We start from the raw sequence: 21,619 nt of genomic DNA, 5'->3' as shown, positions 1-21,619 counted from the left end.
ATGGATTTGCCATGATTAACTGTTGTAGACATATGGTTGAAGTATATGTGACAATTCCTTAGTGAAAGGATTTGCCCTAATACGTGTTATCACCAACATACGTCATGTATGTTGGAATATGTAGTCTAAGTGTTTGTAGAAATGTCTGAATGAACAAGTGTGTAATAAATTGTACGTTATATGAGCGTTGAGAAGAGATTCTCAACTATCTTAATGATGTGTATGATTTCCTCCATGTAACTTACATTCTTTGTCTGTTTTACTTAGGGACTACATATGTGTGAATTCATGTTTAAGTTGAAATCCATAAAATGCTCATATGCTAGTATGATTGGAATTGTTGATCCATTACTGTTCTGATTTGCTTGTATGATTTTCTGTTATAATTGAATGTGTTTGGGACTACGGAATAGTCCAGGCAATCAGTAACAGGCACTGAATAGGTGACAGAGGTTGTTTCGCCACATAGGACGTGATCAATGAATCCGAGCCGTACTTAGGATGTCGGCAGTGGTTAGGCCACACGAAGTGCTTACGCACTCCATGTCGATCAACTTAATGTGCGCTCGTACTAGTCGATCTCGTCAAGCAACCCGATTGACCCGATGTATGTTCACCATGTATGGACGCTACTACTTGAATCTAAGGTACCAAACTCACCAGTGAAAACCCTTTTAAACCTTGGTACCTCGATCCGCTAAGACTCATGAGCCAGGCATAGTGGTATGGGACACCGTGGTCGAGCTGTCGGCCTACGCTGGGGTGACGAGCCTCCCCATAGTGACCAGTGAGCAACCCAGACTCGTGAGCCGAATATGGTGGTATGAGACACTGTATTCGAGCTGTCGGCCTACACTGATAAGGTGACGAGCCCTTTGTAGTGACCTCGAGCATACGCTAAGACTGCGTAGAGGCGACGAACCCTTACATAGCAACAGGAGTACACTAGGCCTGCACTGGTAAGGTGACGAGCCTTTTGCAGCGACCTAAAACCGTAACATCGTATGAGATTTACTACGATTGACGACCCTAGATTGGATCATCGTTTGGAAATTAATATAAGGGAGGTACCTTAGCTTTCCAATCCTGCTGTATGAAAAAGACTAATAAGAACTTGGTAATCACGTTCATGCACCACACTGCATGTGCCGTTTGACGTTGGGCAGAGCACTGAGGAAGTGACTGACATGCGCGACCGTTAAATGAAGATCGCAAAGGGAGTGCAGGCGAGGGCATGCACCATTTATTCATACCATTCTTGCATTAATCAGAGTACTTAGGAATGTTTGATTGTATTGTTTTATCATTACTGCTTGACTGAATTGAGAACATGTTAACCTTTGCTATATTGTTCCACTGAGTTGATCACTCACTCCTACGTTACGGGACGGTATTGTACACACCAACTAGACTCTGTCTTAGCTGCAGATGGAGACCCGACTAATGAGGCAGAGGCGGACTTCGCAGATGATGAGGACGCTTTCTCATATATGTAGTATTCAGGCGGGTTTACATAGACCATTCTGATCGACGGAGCTTCAGGGTTGTACTTGTAGTGAACTATTACATCTTTGGCATTTAGTATTTTGAAACAATACATGTAATTATTGACCTGGCAATACATACATACTTTGGGGACTTATACTAATTTGTAAAGTTATACATATTCGTTTCAGTCTTCCGCTTACGTATTACAACTGTCCCTGGATTATGTTTTGCTGATTTGGCTTAATCTTATTCATATTTTATGCACTAATACAGACAACATTTAATCATCATCAAATATGTTGCATAAGTGATGCGTTGGAACTCGGAAGTTGGACTTCTACTCGACCCCCGATTTTCAGGGCGTTACACTCTAATAACCTAAAATTTAGACTTACAGACACTCAATGCATAAATGCTGATAAGGAGGTAAAAGAGTTGCGATTTGATGACTCGTAAAGTCACAAAAAGCACAAGGACAAATCGTAACATTTTTTTCAACCCTCGAGAGAGACCTGAGTTATTATTCAACGAAACGAGCTTTTCAACAATGACACTTCGAATTGGAATAAATCAGATTGCGCTTGCGTTTAACCAAGAAGGTTGGGTGTCCACTCACTTTGGCTGCGATTGTCCACATCTTCTGCCAAAAGGGGGCATCTGTAGACACCCCACCTAAAACGAGAATAAACTACTCATTGTCTTTTAGCCAAGCTTCAATAAAGACGTCTATGGGAGATTCAAAACCCATTGAAAAATCATGTGAGTTTGACATGATAAGCTTTGGCCAATTACGAAAATAACTAATGGACCAGATTGACAGGCTTGCAACTCGATGAAATCAGATATCGATCAATTGTCCAAAATACCTAGAAACCTTGACTACGTACAGTTTCAATCAAGCCACATTCCCTGCACTCTAACAATGGTGAAATCTGAATTGTTCAAGTTGAAAGGATCCCCAACGCCTCCTGGAGACAAGTACCAGATTCAATCAAATTGAGTTAAATCCAATGAAGAAAAAATCAAAGTTGTACATCATGCCTAGTAAAACGCTAAAAAAGTCACCTTACATGAAAGTTGACATGAAGAAAAAAGGTAAAATCCAACCAGAGGTCATTGAAGGACCGCATGTCTAACAGGTCTTTGAAAGATCACTTGTTTACATATGGGCCCCACTTTCTAACTCTCTGATAGCCTAAAAGACCGCCCATTCATATAGTTATCATAGGCTGACCCTCAAACAAACAACAGATGGAGGCTGTGAAGAAGAGAAAACATGTTAGAGATTTTTTATTTTTTATTTTTTTTAAAAAAAATTATATGGAGTGCATGTTTATCACCGACTTGAGGTTTTAGGGTAGCCAAAGATTCCTGATTGTGCTAAGGTTCTGCCCAATCAAGTGACAACTATCAAAAGAAGCCGTTCAAAGACAAGAGTAAAGTTGGAATTGGGGATATCAGGCTATCCCCTTTCGCAGAAAAGGGTGTCTGGTCTCCCATTTTCCTTCTCACATCTCAAATCATCTACATTCAACTCTACACATTCCAAGGACACTAGCAACACACGCTCACTCTTTTATTTATTCATATAATCTTTCTTTCCTATCTACACTCCTTTTTATTTTTATTTGCTTACTTGGGATCATAAATCCTACGAGTCTTGATCGACCATACCCATCCACGGTCAACTAAACTTGTTTGTCCAGCATTTTTCTTTTTCGAAAAATAGCTGTGTCTTGAACTTATCATAGCAACCTTCGGTTAACCGAACCATTCTTTGGTTGATTGAATACTTATGGCTTAATTTCTTCATTTATTAACCATGCCCGCTTCTTCTGATCTTCTAACTTGATTACTTCAAAACTTTGACATGCTTGATCATCATCTCTTATGGGCTGTAATTCTCCATGAATACCTTGAATCATCTTGGACTTCCATTATTCTTTTGCATGTCAAAAAACAGTTAAACAGGTTAGTTTATCATTCGAATGCAAGGGAAAAGGATGCAAAAAAAAAAAAAAAGATGTTAAATATTCAATATAATGCAATTATCACATCCTCGAACCAGCATTTTGATAACCCTAAGCAAAACGTGTGTAAAGGATTTCACAAATCCAAGACTAAAAAATCATTTTAGAAGAACAACTTTGTATACTCATGTAACCTTCACGTGACCCAAATAACTAAATTATAAGGCACGAAACTCTTGTCAGTAATGTTAGTATTGATCCTAACACACTCAATATGTAATCAATTTGTGAATTCAAAACATTTATCATTCAATGGAGAAATTCGAAACATTGAGTATCATGGTTCTAGGTGAATTCTAACTTAACATCGATAGCGGTTCAGTTTTCTACCGTAATGATAACTCCAACAATCACCAAATGTGAGCAGATCAACTAACGACACTAAGTCAAAACCCTGCTAACTATCCAGTAATTCCAAATTACTCTTAATTTTGTTCACATCGACGACTTTCACACTATTAATTCTTCTTTTCATTCTTTTCTCTTTTCTCTTTTTCGTTTTGTTTTATTTTGATTTTGATTTTTTTTTTTTTTTTGTTTTTGTTTTTTGTTTTGTTTTTGTTTTTTTTTTTAGTCAAAATATGAACCTTCTTCCTTTTCTTTTTCTTTTCAAACAACATAATGCAGGGGCATTTTCACACCAGACTCGAGTGAGGTGGCCCGTGGGAAGCAGGGGCACACTTGGAGTGGGTGGTCCATGTGAGGAGGGCCCCACCCGTGTGAGGCAGAACCCATGTGATGTGGGGCCAACGAGGGGGGTTCAGCTAAGGATCTAACCCATGAGATGTGAGGCTTAGGATATGAGATAAAGGGATTGATTCATCATGCTCTATTAGTTTGAGCTTTTAGAAAAAGTGGTTAGTTATCTTATATCAAAGTAGTATCATAGCGGGAAGTCTCATGTCTGAGACTCCTCACTAGGAGTGATAAATGTAAGGGCATTTTCACACCGGGCTCGAGTGGAGTGGCCTATGGGATGTAGCGGCACACTCGGGGTGGGCAGCCCATGTGAGACGGGTGGCTCATGTGAGGAAGAACACATGTGATGTGGGGCCCACGAGGGGGGTTCAGCTGAGGATCTAACCCATGGGATGTGGGGCCTAGGATATGAGATAAAGGGATTGATTCACCACGCTTTATCAATTCGAGCTTTTAGAGCAAGTGGTTAGTTGTCCTATGTCACAACATGTAGCCTTTTTCGATGTACTTTTCTTCTTTTTTCTTTTTCAGAAAAACACATAAACAAGATAATAAAGGTCCAACAGGCTTGGTTCCTTACACTCTAGGCAATCATCAGGTCATCAACTACTGTATCGAACTTAAACCTTAGCAATGTAAACCAGATGTGAATTGTGATATTCATAATTTGTCAATGTTTAAAAATTCCATCAGAAGATTAAAGAAGAGAACTCAATCTTAATCTCTATAAATATACTAGTTCTAGACTTCAAATTCATATCACTAAGTGCCTTATCATTCCAATATTTAGTCTACTTTCAAATCACACAAATACACATAAATTAAAACCTCTAAAAAAATTCTCAAAAGTTTAGCCCAATATAGCAAAAGATCTGCAATTTTTCACAGGAAACCCCACCCCCAATTTAAATGATACATTGTCCTCGATGTAAAAAGATGTCATGCAATAAAAACAACATAAGAGCAACTAAAATGTAACAAAGGGTAGAGAGTACATGATATGATGAATGAGCATAAGCTCTAAAAATCTTTATGCCGGCAGAAAAGAAAAAACAAAAGAAAAAATAAAGCGACCTAATATAATAATATACAGATAAAAAGGGAATCTCCATCAGATGAGATGATCAATCCTGATAAACAGGATCTTCCAGAGACATGGACTCGTCCTCTGAGACAAATTTCTCAATGAATGGGTTCGCCCTTTGTTTAAAGGATTTTTAATTTCAACGGCCCCATACAAAAAACATTTTTAACAATGAAAGGGTCAGTCCATCTGGATCTCAATTTACCTAGAAATAAATTGAGTCTAGAATTATACAAAAGAACATACAAAAGAACTTTCTAATATGGCTTAAACAATTTCCTTAAGATATTCTTATCATGGAATACCTTCATCCATTTTTTGTAAATTCGTGTATTATCATATACTTCATTCTGAATCGCTTCCAACTCAACAAGCTGGAGTTTACGAAGCAAGCTAGCCTTGTCAAGCTTGCAGTTGAATTTTTTTTATAGCCCAATATGTTTTATGTTCCAACTCCACAGACAAATGGTAGGCTTTCTCATAAACAAGTCTATAAGGAGACATTGCAATAGAGGTTTTATATGTTGTACAATAAGCCCACAACGTATTGGTTAATCTAAGAGACCAACCCTTACGATTTGGATTTACTGTCTTTTCCAAAATATGTTTTATTTCCCTATTCGAAACTACACCTTGCCTACTAGTATGTAGATGATAAGTAGTACTCACTTTATAGGTAATACCATATTTCTTCATCATGGCTTCAAACGGTCTATTACAAAAGTGAGAACCTCCATCATTGATAATGGTTCTAGGCGTGACAAATTTAGACAAAATATTTTCTTTAACAAACCGTAGAACCGTTATGTAATTAGTAGTTCTACAAGGAATCACCTCAACCCATTTTAAAACTTAATCCATGACTAATAGGATGTAAATATACCAAAAAGATTAAGGGAATTGTCCCTTGAAATCAAATGCCTAAACAATTGAAAACCTCAACAATCGGAATAGGATTCAAAGGCATCATATTCTTGTAAGCTATTCCACTTAACGTTTGACAACGCTCGCACGCTTTACAAAACTCATGTGTCCTTAAACATTGTGGACCAGTAAAAACCACACTGTAAAATCTTAGTAGTAGTTTTCTTAGCAGAAAAGTGTCCACCATATGCCAGAGCATGACAAAAAGAGATGGCACTAGTTTTCTCATAGTCAAGTATACATCTCCTTATGATTTTGTCTGTGCAATTATTTAAACAAATATGGCTCATCCCAGAAAAAAAGTTGTGTACCTCAGTGAAAAATCACTTCTTATCTTGTGGCGTCAATGAGCTAGAATTTTACTTGTCACAAGATAATTAGCATTATCAATAAAACAAGGTAATTGAGAGACTAAACAGTTGTTCATGAGGGAATGTATCTTTATGGGTTTCATCTCCATGTAATCGGATAGTACAAGGCGAGAGAAGTCGTCGACCACTATGTTTTCTACTCCTTTCTTATCATTTATTTCCAAATCAAATTCATGAACTAGGAGAATCCACCTCACCAAACGGGGCTTGACATCTTTCTTAGCAAGAAGATACTTAAGTGTCGCATGATCAATAAAGATTACAATTGTAGATCCAATCAAGTATGACCTAAACTTGTATAGTGCAAAGACTATGGCAATGAGTTCATTTTTTTTAGTAGAGTAATTAACTTGGGCATTGTTTACAGTTGTACTTGCGTAATAAATAACATAGGGCTTCTTGTCTTTTCTTTGTCCCAAAACTATCCCAACGGCATAGTCACTAGCATCACACATGATTTCAAAATGAATGCTCCAATCAAGTGGTTGCATGATTGGTGCGGTTATTAACCCTTATGCTTTGTAAAAGCTTCTTGATAGTCATTACTCCACATGAATCAAGTATCCTTTTAAAGGAGCATGCTCAATGGTGGAGAGATATGGCTAAAATCTTGTATAAACCTCCTATAAAATCCTATGTGGCCTAAGAAGGATCAGATATCTCGTATGCTTTTGGGGGTTGATAGGTTCGCAATCAAGTCGATCTTCGCCTTGTCCATTTCAATTCCATTAGACAAGATGATGTGTCCAAGGACAATTCCTTTTTGAATAATGAAATATCATTTCTCCCAATTGAGAATAATATTCTTTTCTTCACATCTTATCAGGACCAATTATAAATGATTTAAACACTCATCAAACAAACAACCAAACACAGAAAAGTTGTCCATGAAGACTTTCAGAAAATACCCAAACATGTTAGAAAAGATACTAAGCATGCATCTATGGAAAGTTGTAAGAGCATTACATAGGCCAAAAGGCTTCTTTCTGTATGTAAAGGTGCCAAAATGACACGCGAATGTAGTTTTCTCCTGGTCTTCTGGAGCGATTTTGATTTGGTTGTATGCGAAAAAACTGTTAAGGAAGCCATGGTAGGAATAACTAGCTAACCTCTTCAAATCTTCATCAACAAATGGCAAATTAGTCATTCCTAGTCACTATGTTCAATTTCCTATAGTCTATGCACATTCTCCAACCGGTACTGACTCTAGTTGGCACGAGTTTATTGTTGGCATTAGTGACTATGGTAATTTCATATTTCTTAAGGACCACCTGAGTTGGACTACTCATTGGCTATTTGAAATAGGGTAGATGATATACCCACATCTAATTGCTTTGGACCTCAGCTTTAACTACATCTTTCATGTTTGGATTTAATCGACATTGTAGTTGTCTAGAAGATTTAACATTCTCTTCGAAGTGTATCCTATGAGTATAAATTAAGTGGTCAATTCTCTTAATATCTGCAATTGTCCATCCCATGACACCTTTGTGTTCTTTGAGAGTTAATCAATTTACTCTCTTGGTCTTTCTCAAGGTGGGAAGAAATAATCATTGGAAAAGTATCTCCTTGACATAAATATGCATATTTAAGATCAGATGGCAAGGGTTTCAGGTCAAGCTTCGATGCTTTTACACTTGAAGATAAAGGCTTTAATCAATAGAGGGAAACTCCTCAAAGCGAGGCCTCTACCAATTAGTCTCAAGCACCAGGGTTGAATCAAGCAAAGCCTTCACGACATATAAAATCATGTCATCGTTAGAGTCAATGAAGTGAGCCAATCATGCTTATAAGGGATTAGAAAGTGAGGTTAGAATGAATTCATCCTCCACGATGGAATTAATCATGTTTATCTCGTGGACCTCATCAACATGCCCTTGTTATTTGCACATATTGAAAACATTCAACTCCAATGTCATGTCGCTAAAAGATAGTTTCATGACCCCCTTCTTACAATTGATCACAACATTTGAGGCTGCTAGGAATGGACGGCCAAGGATGATCGAAATTTGTGTGCTAGCATTCATCATAGGTTGCGTATCCAAATAATAAAATTTATTGGAAAGTTGAATTTGTCGACTTGGACTAGCACATCTTCAACTACCCCCATCAGTATCTTCACAGAACGATCAACCAATTGTAAAGTTGTTTTGGTGGGTTTTAATTCACCAAGTCCTAATTGTTTGTATATCGAGTGAGGTATGAGATTGACACTAGCCCTCCAAGTTTAGAAGTGCTTGTTCAATCCGAAAGTTCCTTATTATGCATGAAATAGTAGGGTTACTCAGATCTTTATATTTTGGGGAGTGTTTTGTTTGATGATAGCACTCTCTTGTTCTGTCAAAAAGGCATTCTTTTGTATGTTAACCTTTCACTTCACCGCACAAAAATCCTTAAGAAACTTTGCATATGACGATGTTTGTTTAATGATATACAACAAGGGTATGTTCATCTTTACTTGTTGGAAAACCTTCAGAATATCTTGATTGTCAACCAGGAGTTTATATGAGAGCAATCATTAAGAGAACGGGTTTACTAGTTTGTAACCAAGCTCTGACTCATTTTCAGGTTAATAATCGCTAGACTAATCATTTAAAATTCACACGTGGTGTAGTGGGATTACCATGGTTGCGCTGCGGAAGCTATCCGAGGCTATGAAATAAAGGCTGTCTTATATGAAATGCCGGGGGGGGATTAGAACCAAGTAAAAATTTCTATCTTTTAATATCCAATTGTCTATTTAAGATAAACAATGCAATTAACTCTAAGGCTTCTAAGCCATTAGAGGGTCCAATCATAGATTATAAGATATGAGGCAATTAAACAACTAGTCTATAAACATGATAGTGTACATGTACGTATGGGATATGTTAATTGTCAAACTCTTAGCATTTATTTAATCATGCATACATATAATTAAACATATAAGCATAATGAAATAAGTACTTAAATATAATCTCAAACACAAGCATGTATAGTGGTTTGGTTTCTCGACTCCACTCTCGACGGATGCACTCAACTCATGAGTGTACCGAGTTTCACTATCGGAGGTTGTAAATTAGGTTGACCTCTAACCTTTACAATCATATATAATGATCAGCTCCCATAAGAGACTTTCTATGGTTTTCTACAAACTCTCCAAGAACCTCTGTCCTACATAAGAACTTACTAACATACACTCCTGTCAGAGGCTCCGCAATCAAGGTGTCTCGTATCGGTATCGGTTGGTGTAACAGTACCCTCCGAAACCGATACGGATATGGGGGCGTAACGGCGATACGGGGGCGTAACGGCCCGTAACGGCGCAAAAATTTTTTTCTCAAAAAAATATGAAAAAAATGGATTAAATCCGGAATATTCTAAGCATTCCAAATATGCATTCATTTATAAATTGGAACATGTTTATGGTGGTGTAACGGTCTACTCTTTGGTGAGAAGTTGTATCGGACTTTCTAATGAGTTTATGAACCAGATAACCTGAATTTAACTACAAAATTCATATATTTAATTTTCTAACTATCTACTATCAATGATAGATATATTAGAATGAATGTAATATGAAAATATCTTACATTTAGGTGTTTGCAATTATTTTTGAGGGCCAAAATTCATGCGTAAATAGAAAAAAATATAAAAATATATAAAATGGCACCCCAAATATGTAAAATATACATTAACATGTTCTACTATGATTAACACATCATATGACATCATTAAAACAACAAAAGAATCATTAAAAAATGATTTTTCGAATTTTCAAAAAAAGAGCCGAAATAAATGCGTAAATAGAAAAAAAAAATAAAAAAAATAAAAAATGGCACCCCAAATATATAAAATATACATTAACATGTTCTACTATGATTAACACATTATATGGAATCATTAAAACATCAAAAGAATTATTAAAAAATGATTTTTCAAATTTTCAAAAAAATGGCCGAAATAAATGCGTAAATAGAAAAAAATATTAAAAAAATATAAAATGGCACCCCAAATCTGTAAAATGTATATTAACATGTTCTACTACAATTAAAACATCATATGGCATCATTAAAACAGCAAAAGAATCATTAAAAAATGATTTTTCGAATTTTCAAAAAAAGGGCTCAAATAAATGTGTAAATAGAAAAAAATATAAAAAATATATAAAATGGCACCCCAAATCTGTAAAATGCACATTAATATGTTCTACTACAATTAACACATCAAATGGCATGATTAAAACAGCAAAACAACCATTAAAAATTGATTTTTCGAATTTTAAAAAAAGGGGCCAAAATTCATGCGTAAATAGAAAAAAAATATTAAAAAAATTATTAAATGGTACCCCAAATCTGTAAAATGTACATTAACATGTTCTACTATGATTAACACATCATATGACATGATTAAAATAACAAAACATATTAAAAAAGTATAAATACCTATTTTTGACGAATTTTTGAAAAATGGCCCACCGAGCTTTGATTCAAGAAAATCCGTAATATAATGTGTTTTTATCTCAAATACCTAGCCAAGGTTAGTCGAAATTAGTAGTAGAAGGAGTGAGAAACAGTTTGGAAGCAAGAGGTTTCAAAAAATAGCAAAAACAGAGCTTAAAATAAAAAAAAAAGTTATCGTTATTAGGCTAATACGGGTACAAAATCGGGTAACGGCCGATACGACCCCGAAACTTGTAACGGTTCCCACCGTTACCATTACGTATCGGCCGTTACAACCGATGCGTAACCGTTTTGGCACACCATGCCCGCAATAGACTTTAGTTGATTTTCCTTAGGCTAACCAACAACCTCAATCCTAATGCAAGGACATATGTTTATTTTTGTCGGAGGCTCCCACGGAGACTAGCATGTATGCACCCATGTCTGATGGCCTACACAAGGACTTTGATTTAAGCTTTATACAAGAGCCAAGGTCCTACACAAGAACCTAGTCGAGTTTGACAGTTCAAATTTTACACTCAATCCTACATAAGGAAGGAGTGTACCTGAACTCTTACAATTGACAACTTATCGGATTGAACCCCTTTTGTACCGTCGTCTCAGGTTGCTTGATTAATGCTCTCTCATGCTTTAATCAGCTCCCCTTTGTCCCCCCCGATTGTAATGCGAATGCTTTTCCAGGGCTTCAACTCTAAGATCAAACACCTTGCATGTAATGCTCCTTTGAGGGGTGACCAAGATGATGGGAGGTTGGTTGAATCTCTTACAACTAATGAGAAGTTATAATTCCTAAGAGATTCACCTAAATGGGTCTTTTAGAGGATTTAGATAATAGTATGCCTATAGAGGTTGAGTCTAATCTCTAGAAAATGGTGGAGTTCAAGTTCATCTTAAAGGTGGAGGTTAAAATCATCACTAGAGTGTTAATCTCAAAGAAGATGACTTAGAACTCATTGATTTAGAGGCTTGGAATGAGGGATATAATCATGGAATCACCTAAGATTCTATTACATCAAAAACCAATACATATGCCCAAGAACCGAATATCCTTTAAAAGAAGCTCGAGTTCAAATGGTCAGAAAATAGGCAAATAATGTCTCTTTCGATGGGATTGAGCAGTGCATCGATGGCATCAAGTAGTGCTTCAATGGCATCGAGAAAAAAAAATGGATTTCTAGCTAAATTGTTGCTTGATAGTTTGCACATTATTATCCAATGCAATCGAGTGGTCTTTGATGGCATCGAGGATACCCTTCAATGTCATCAAAGGTTCATCGATTCTATCGAAAAAATTAGATAACTTGCTGGACATATCTGAGTTACCTAATCGATTCCATTAAAGACCCCTCGAGGTCTGCTCGATGGAATTGAGTAGCACTAAAAATCTACTATTTTGAGCGTATGATTTTATAGCATCTTCGCACCTCTTTTAACCTTACTTATCATGTTCCAATTAGGTTTCTAAGGCTCAAAGATGGTTAACAAGGTTTACCTATTAAGGTAAGATCATCTAGAGGTTTAATAGTTATTTTGGGTCAATGGTTAGGGTTAGCAATGCACCTCATTTATTTGTTCTTTGCTCCTTGATGGTCTTGTTCTTTGATGTCATCGGTCTTCAGCTTCCAGAGGCTCAACCAACTACATGGCACAAGGACTCACGTGATCGACAAATAAGATGCACAAATCAGTGCACTAATAATCATCACTCTTAGATCTCTCGAATTCCTCAAGTTTTTCAACATTCTTTGGAATTTTCTTGTCACCTTATCACTTCTAAGGGTGGTGATAGATTTAGTGTGGTCTACATGAGGATTGAAAGAATTAGAATCAACCACTTCATATTGGCCCTTTGGATTAGATTGCGGTTGGGTTGGAAATGTACCCTTCTCCCAACATTGAGGTGGGATTCAATGAAATTGCATCGGTTGTCTAATATGACACTACGCTATGTAGAAGCTCATCTAGCTTAGAGTTATGGCTAAGTCCTGTGGGGGGAGGGGGGGAGGGACGAATATCTTGCGTGTACATGTGCAATCAATAAGCGCCTAACATACAATCTAAATATACATTCATATACACCAATCAAAACCCACTAGCATAAATATAAATAAATGCACAAATGACAATCGTAAACATAAGCATATAGTGTGGTTCAGCTAATTGCCTACTCCACTCCTAGCGGACACATTCTCCTCTAGTGTACCAAATTTCACTATCTCGGAGGTTTCTAATAGGTTATCTCTAATCTTTACAATAGTTTTATAGGTTCACCACAAACCAACACGTACACATCTGTGTCGGTGGGCCATGTACACACATATGTCAATGATGGTCCTACATAAAGACCTACACGTATTCACCCGTGTTGGTGGAACATGTTTCCACCTGTGTCGGTGTCTTCCATAGAGACTTAATTGGTTTTCTATCAACTAACCAATAACCTCGATCCTAATCCAAGGACTTACGTGCACTCCTTCCAGAGGTGGTCCTACACACGATCCTACATGTTTTGTAACACCTCGAACTTTTCAATACCCAAGTATTGAAAGTTCTCGAGTGTTATCATGAAATTTAATTTAGTATATACATGTGTATGTCACCAATTTAGCCTATCCCAACCTTACATTTATTCTCGAATCCGAATTTCACTGTTAGGAATAATCTTCATTCATACATCAAGTCATCCGACCGTTGATTTTTAGGACAAGATCATCTTATATTCAAGCATTCTCACTTGTTCATAATAACCAACTGTTCAATCAATTATTCATCGCTATGTAAAGATATTTGACCGTCCACTTTGAGTTTGGACCACCTGATCATGGTAAACTAACTACCTGATCTCTACATCTGCTCATATACATATCAAATTGAGATTCTTATTCGTTCATCTTGTTCACCACCTATAAATATACTTAACCCATGATCAAAATTATAATCTCAGAAATTTACATATGTGAACAACTCACTTGAATCTAACGGTAGACATGTTTTACCTCTTAATTATTCCAAAAACTCACTTATGATCATTCGTTTACAAAACTAACCGTACACCCACTTATATACATGATCAGAGTACTAACCATCAAGTTTTTCTATTTTTAACATGTCATCTGACCATCCATTATACTAGTTGATATATGTACATTTTCTTAATTAATTTAGTGAATAATTCTTTATTCATAATAATTTAGATACAAGTTCTTTTGTAAGAATTACTTAGAAATATTCATATAACCATGTACAACCATTAGATTTTACAAAACCCTCATATCAGCAATAATTACGAAAATGTCATTAACCTACACCATTGAATTCTAGATCATGTGGTTCTCATGATCCGTTTGATGTGAAATTTTATACCATGCCTATGTATCATAAATTAACTATACATAACAAATTTCATCCCTTAGATCATTGTAAAAGTCAATTGACAAATCAGCCCATTAACCATTGATTTTGGTGTCCATCGAGTGAAGAAATCTCGTGGGTAATCGTAGTAGGATATTTTTCTTCATATGAATGACTTAGATATCCCATAATATGAATCAAGCATGAAATATGAAGACCTCGCTTTGGTAAGCTTTTCCTTAGGCGCAAAGTTATCCTTTTGAAGCTTATCAAATCTTTATAAATTTGGATCTTCCGATTTAACCACTTCCTACCATTCATCGTAACTTAAATTTGGACCACACTTTGGTCTCATCTGATTACAAGGTTATACAAAATTTAAACCCCGATCTATAATCCTACACCATTGAATTTTGAAGCCAGTTCCTTCCTTTTGGTATAAAAGGTGAAATTTTAGATTTTGGCTTTTTGCAACATCGATCAACTACCAAATTTTGTTCAACCGTTTGCCTATCCTAACTACACATTTCTCCCAAATTTGGGTCCTGATCATTAATATAGACCGTTAATTGAGATCAAGTTCGTTTTGGCACTCGTTAGAAGAATTTTCAAGATAGGTCAATCTAAATTTCAAATCACCAAGAAAATTATATACCCCGGCCCTATTCGACAACCCCGACATACTGTATGAATTGGATTTAAAGAAAGATTGCTAAAGAATATAAAATTGGAGAAACCCAATGTAAGTGGGATGTGAAACACACCCCCTCTCCTTTATAAAAGGAGGAGTGCGTGCCTTCTCCACTCACACACCAACACCCCCAATGTCCAACGGAGACAGAGAGAGAGAGAGAAGAAGAAGAAGAAGAAGAAGAAGAAGAAGCCTAGATGTCTATTATCCTCATCCTTCTCCACATGTGTGGTGTCTCCCTCTTGTTCAAGTGATGTCATGATTCATATAGAAGCTTTCGTACATGAATATCTACCTAGGATTTAGATCTAAGGATAAGGTGAGGGATTCTTTTAAGTTTACACTAATTTGAGTTGATATGATTTATTTTGTTTTTACATACTTTCATATTATCGTGATTTTTCATACAATTGATTGATTTACCACTATCAATTATTTATCATTTTAGGAATTATGCTTAAGGTATGATTTTAATTATGCGTGATTTTTATGAATTTATATGGGGTAATGGATACAAGTCTTGCCCTTTGCCAATTTTGAGAGCGATGTGTGCTTCCACTCTATATTGAGTTGGCATTTTGCTCTTCTTCCCTTATTCTTGTTGAATTAGCCTATTTGCTATTCTTCTCTTTTGTTGAAATATCTTAATGCTACTTTTCTCCTTTATTAAGTTATCATTATGCTATCTCCCTTTATGGCTCGGGCATGTGTCTTAAAATTCCAAAACCCTCATGGTTCGACTTATTTCTCTATTGATGCAAATGATGTATTATAGGCCTCATATTTAGTGGTTCATATCTTTTATCATGGACATAATGCGCTCTGGGTAGTGACCCTCTCGATTGACACGTAATTTTATGAATGTTGGGTATTAGTGCACAAATCGATGTAAATAATTCACAATGCGTTTTATATCACTTCTGAAATTTGATGTCGCAAATAGTCGCTCCATAAACAAATCGTGTCACGTAATTCATCCGATCCATGTGTTGTGTCATCTTTAGGTGTTCACGTAAATCCACGATAACATTGGACACGCCGACGAATCTCCATACTATGAGATGAGGGGTGAGTAAGGTTTTCTATGAATTATATTCCACATTATGATGATCACTACGTATGATGGGCTGCACATACTTTGCTAGGCATGCATTCATATACATATTAGTTATGCATATTGATACCACTCGTAGTGATGGAGTATGAGACGTATCAGAACCCCTCACATTATTCTTATGAATCTCTTGAATTATTGTTAATATTAAAGGATAACCATCACTATGAGTAGGGCATTGACCCTCTCCAACCATACAGATGTTACAAGCGAATCACAGGTTGATGATACGGATGATAATCATTATATGAAAGATTCCCTCGAATAAAGAAGAAGGATAACACCACGAATTGTTTTATTTATTTTCTGCTACAACTTTGATAATGTAATAAACTCCCATTGAAAGGGATTTAAAGAATTATTTATACGCTTTTTACTCTAATTGAATAATAAATACAATCAATTTTATTCTCGTGAATAGTTACCTTCATGAATGTAACTGGATGTGATTTATCTTTTTTTTAAAAAAAAAAATGCGATTTTGAAGCATCTAAGTTTTACATTATTAACACCCGGAATTCTAGGGCACGAGTGTGTACTTAGGTTGTGAAAATTCGAGATGTTACATGTTTATGCCCACGTCGGTGGCCTATGTACGAACCCATATCTGGTGGTGATACAGTCCTACACAAGGACCTACACAAGTTTGGGTTACAAACTCTACACTCAATCATACACAAGAAGAGAATATGTGGACTCTTAAATAACAACTTACTTATTGGATTGAGCCTCGTTAATGTACCTTTTTGAGATGTATCTTCTCTTCTTTAATCCACATCTCTTGTGTTCCCCAGATCTTTGAAATCGATTTTCTTCCGCTTCAAGAATCAACTACCTTGTAATTGATATACCCATATGAGGATGCTAAGGCAATGGGATAGGATGGTTGAATCTCTTACAATTAATGGGTAGTTGTTTCCAAATTTGGGTTTCACTTAAATTAGCATTCTAAAGGGTATTTAGACAATGAATTTACATATGGGTGTGGTGTCTAATATCTAGAGAATACAAGATACCATGTTCTTCATCAAATGGAGCTTGGAATGCTCATTAGAGCGATTAATTATGATAAAGAAGGCATAAACCTCTTTGTGATAGAGATTATGATGTATGGGAATGAGAAGAATACACTAGGGTCTCTAAAACACCTAAATCCATCAATTTTGTAAAGATCTGAATGCCAACTATATAGACAGAGTTTCAACAGATTTATAACGATTACTTGTTGATCAATCAATCGAACCTTTGATTCGATCAAACATACTTTTGATACGATTAAGAAATTTCAAGATATTGTAATTTGTTTGTTAGATATTTCTAGTCATTTTCGATCGAAACATTCGATCAATTCGAGTCCAATTGATGAATTGTCAATTCGATCGACAATTATTAGAAATCTGTTTTTGGGGTTTCTGTTTTACAACAATTTTGAACCTCTTAGAATCTGCTTATGATGATCATTTTAAGCCTAAGGCTGGGTATGATAGATACAAGGTTTTCCTATTTAGAATGTATCATTTAGATGTAAGTTGTTTTAGAACTAAAGGAGTCTACTTCTAGGATTACCAAGGCACACCACTTTTACATGTGTCTTCAAGTCTTGATGCTTCAATGTCTTCCTATGGAGGCTCAACCGACTCAAGACTCCCTAGCTCACATCATTAACAAATCAAGGAAAAATAAATAAATAGAAGGTCCCGACGAAGCTCCACCCTAGCTTTCTCTCCGTCTCTCTAAGCCCTAGGATGCTTCATTGAAGTGTAGGAGCTTTCCTTAAATAAGTTTTTCTTCTACTTACTTTGAAATTTATGCACTTACGCAATGACTTTTGCACTTGATTGGTCAATTGAACCTGTCCACGGTTGACCATATCCATCCATGGTCGACCAAACTCATTTGTCCAGCATTTCTTCGAAAAATAGCTCCGTGTCTTGAATTTATCACAACAACCTTCGGTTGACTGAATACTTGTGGCTTAATTTCTTCATTTATTAATCACATCTGCTTCTTTTGATCTTCCAACTTGATTACTTTAACACTTCAACATGCTTGATCATCATCTCTTTTGGACTCTGATTCTCTATGAATAACTCGAATCATCTTGGACATCCATTATTCTTTTGTACGTGAAAAATCAACTAAACAAGTTAATTTATCATCAAATGCAAGGGAAAAGTATGTAAAATTGAGGCTAAATATGCAATATTATGCAGTTATCATCGGTAAAAATAGTGCCTAACTCCATTTTCTATCACCAAGGTCCTTATTCGGAATCTGTGGTCGTAGACCAACTGTCGAAGTCACTTAAGCCGAAGAATCGCTCCAAGCTTCATTTGGCCAGTGGTGACTTTAAGTCAAACATGTTACCATATATGAGTCATATACCACGTAAGATTCTTTGATTCTTAAGTCATTTTATGATTTTTAATTGACCGTAAATTCCAAGTTTTATTTAGTGGCGACTCCAAGTCAAACATATTACCATATCCGAGTCAATATCATATTCTAAACTGCTTCAAATCAAATAATAATTTTTTTTTAAAAAAAAAACCAATAAAATGAGTGTCGCATGCACCACTTAGTTGACTTTGAGGAAAAGAGGGAGGGTAAGGGTGAAGCTGTATGCAATGCAATTTACCAACGTAGAATGATTCTTTTGTTTTAGTTCTAACAGTGGACATTCCATCCAATTTTTCTCCAATATTGTAGCCTACTTGAGTTTTATGGATTCGGTAGCGAAGCCTCCATTACTCAAGCGGATGCTGGAAAAGCTTTTGTGGGCTTGACCATAATGTATTTGTTTTATGAATTCGGATCCTCTGCTTCCCAAAAGTGGGAAAATCCTGTTTCCTGCATTTTTATTGGTCCATGATATCATTGACATTGTAAGCACTGTTGCATTTAAATGCAGTGTGTGATGATGTGGCTTAATTAATTTGGCATGGATGGCTTAGGCATGAAGTTGTGCTCGGATACAAGGTGGGGTCCACCGTGATGTTTATGAGAAATCCAAGCCATCTGTTCATTTTTCGACCTCATTTTAAGACATGCAACCAAAAATGAGGAGTATCCGAAACTGAACTAGGCCATACAAGATGAAATAGTGGGGAAAGGAATTCCTACCATGGAAACCATCCTTAGACTCCACCTTGATGTTTATATGCCATCCAAACTCTTTATAAGGTCATTTTCACTGGGATAAAGTGAAAACACTAAAAATTTAGACCGATGCAAAACTTTTGTGGCCATATAAATATTTCAACGATGTTCACTAAATCCCCACTGTTTTCTCTCATGTGGCCCATTTAAGTTTTGGATCCACACCTTATTTTTTATCGCATGTCCTAAAATGAGCTCGAAAAACAGATTGACGGGTTGGATTTCTCACAAACATTGCAATGAGCCCCACCCATAATCCTTGGGCAGGAACTTCATGCTAAAGCCTTTGGCAGGAAATCACGTCCATTAAATTGCAACAAGCAGGATTTTCAGTTGGACCACATCACAGGACAGTGTTGATCCAATGCCCACCTTTAAAAACTTCTTTTGAGCCAAACAAGTTTCGGATCAAGCTGATATTTGTATTTTTTTTTTCTCTTTGGTTTAGGTCCATGTGACTTGATCAACAGGTTGGATGGCAAATAGACATTACAGTCTGCCTAGGAAGTTTTTAACGGTGGGCATTTAATTACCACTACTTCCCATGGTCCAGTTAAGATTAAGATCAGCCTCATTTTTGCCCTCATATCCTAACATTAGCAGAAGCACTGCCCCTGACATCGGTGGTGTGTTGACATCATCCAGTCTTACAGGCTCCACCATGATTTATGTGTTATATTCACTGTCTAACACTTTGGGAGATCATTTTAGGGCATGAGTCGAAAGCTCAACCACACTACATGAAGTATTGACGGGAATTGAACGTCTACAGTTGAAAACTTCTCAGGGGTCATTTAGTTTTGGATCAATCTAATTTTCATATTTTCCCTTCACCCAGTTTGTATGACCTTATTAACAGGTTAGATGGCAAATAAACATCACAGTAGACCCCAGGAAGGTTTCAACGGTGGGAATCATTATCTCCACTACTTTCTGTGTAGTCCACTTGAGATTTGGATCTAGCCTCATTTTTAGGCCCATTCTCAAAAATGATCTCGCAAAATGAATGGACGGTGTGGATATAACACCTACAATCATGGTGGGGCCCACAACCTGGTGATGTCAACACACTACGCAGTCCGCCTCCCCCTTCATACCAGATCAATACAGGCTACAGGCAAGTAAGAGTTGTCCTGGGAGCCGCTGCTCCCATAAAACCAGTGAAATGACCAAAATGCCTTGATTGAAGTGCCACGCCCATCCCAATTGAATGCCGGCTTACTTTCCTTTACCAAAAGTTTATGCACTCCACCTAATGAGCGGTCCGCATCTCATCTCTTATTGATCAATGAGCGGTCAAGATATCATACCTTATTGGTTGCAAGATCTGCACACACACAACTCATGCCTTATGTGTGCCAACATGGCATGCATGTGCAGCATCCAAGCCACTCGTCAAGTGACCACAATAGCTAGATCCCCTGGTCCAAAAAACAGGTTCGTCCACGCACCTCCAAACGAGACGGTTGAAGGACCTCATCAATGCTCCGCAATCAAGGAACATGTTTGGCACTCCAGATGAACATACTGGGCCATCTTTGGGAGAGGACATCCAAATGCTCTAATTTGCCTGATGAGCGGCTTAGATCAAGCTTAAGTCTCGTGAGCATTTATTTTCCCAAATAAATTTTTTTAGTCAAAGTCAACAAAGCACGGTACTGGATTCCGTTCTGGAGATGTTTGACTTGACCTTTCAAGCCGATATCTCAGCGGATTAGGTCCACCGACCTGACTAGTGTAATGACGTCACCAAGTTATGTGGGTCCCATAACCATCATGGCTTGTGTTATATCCAAACCGTGTGTCCATTTTGCCAGCTTTGTAGTGGAGACGGATTGGCTACTCCCCCTGACACCAGCCCCGTTGCTGGTGGTCAGTGCTATGTGGGTCCCACCATGATGTATTTGTTTCATCCATTCCGTTCATCCATTTGTACAGATCATTTTAGGGATTGATATAAAAAATTATAGGGATATCAGTCCCAGGTGGACCACACAATAGGAAAACAATAATGATTGGATATCCACCGTTAAAATCCTCTTAAGGCCCATTGTACTGTTTATTTGACATCCAATCTGTTGATTAGGTCCTAAAGACCCTGATGAAGGGAAACAATAAACATCAGCTTGATCCAAAACTTTCATGGCCCCCAAAACATTTTTAATGATCAACCTTCATTCAACACTGTTTCCTATAATGTGGTCCACTTGAGATTTCGATATACCTCAATTTTTCTCTTATTGGGATTTCGATATACCTCAATTTT

The 21,619-nt window shown here is 36.8% G+C and overlaps 1 protein-coding gene across 1 annotated transcript in view; it reads left to right on the top strand.

Annotated features, from left to right (window-relative positions):
• Window positions 1-16,606, top strand: part of LOC131237288 (uncharacterized) — a 91,212-nt gene extending 74,606 nt beyond the window's left edge. Inside the window, exon 9 of the transcript XR_009167158.1 lies at window positions 16,395-16,606. The gene's annotated coding sequence lies outside the window, so the exon portion shown is untranslated. The remainder of the gene's footprint in view (window positions 1-16,394) is intronic.
• Window positions 16,607-21,619: the final 5,013 nt, after the last annotated feature.

The sequence above is a fragment of the Magnolia sinica genome, chromosome 2 (genome assembly GCF_029962835.1).
Source record: "Magnolia sinica isolate HGM2019 chromosome 2, MsV1, whole genome shotgun sequence".
In the NCBI taxonomy this organism is placed as follows: Eukaryota; Viridiplantae; Streptophyta; class Magnoliopsida; order Magnoliales; family Magnoliaceae; genus Magnolia; species Magnolia sinica.
The sequence above is the reverse complement of the archived record's forward strand: the minus strand, read 5'-3'. Positions and strand labels throughout refer to the sequence as shown.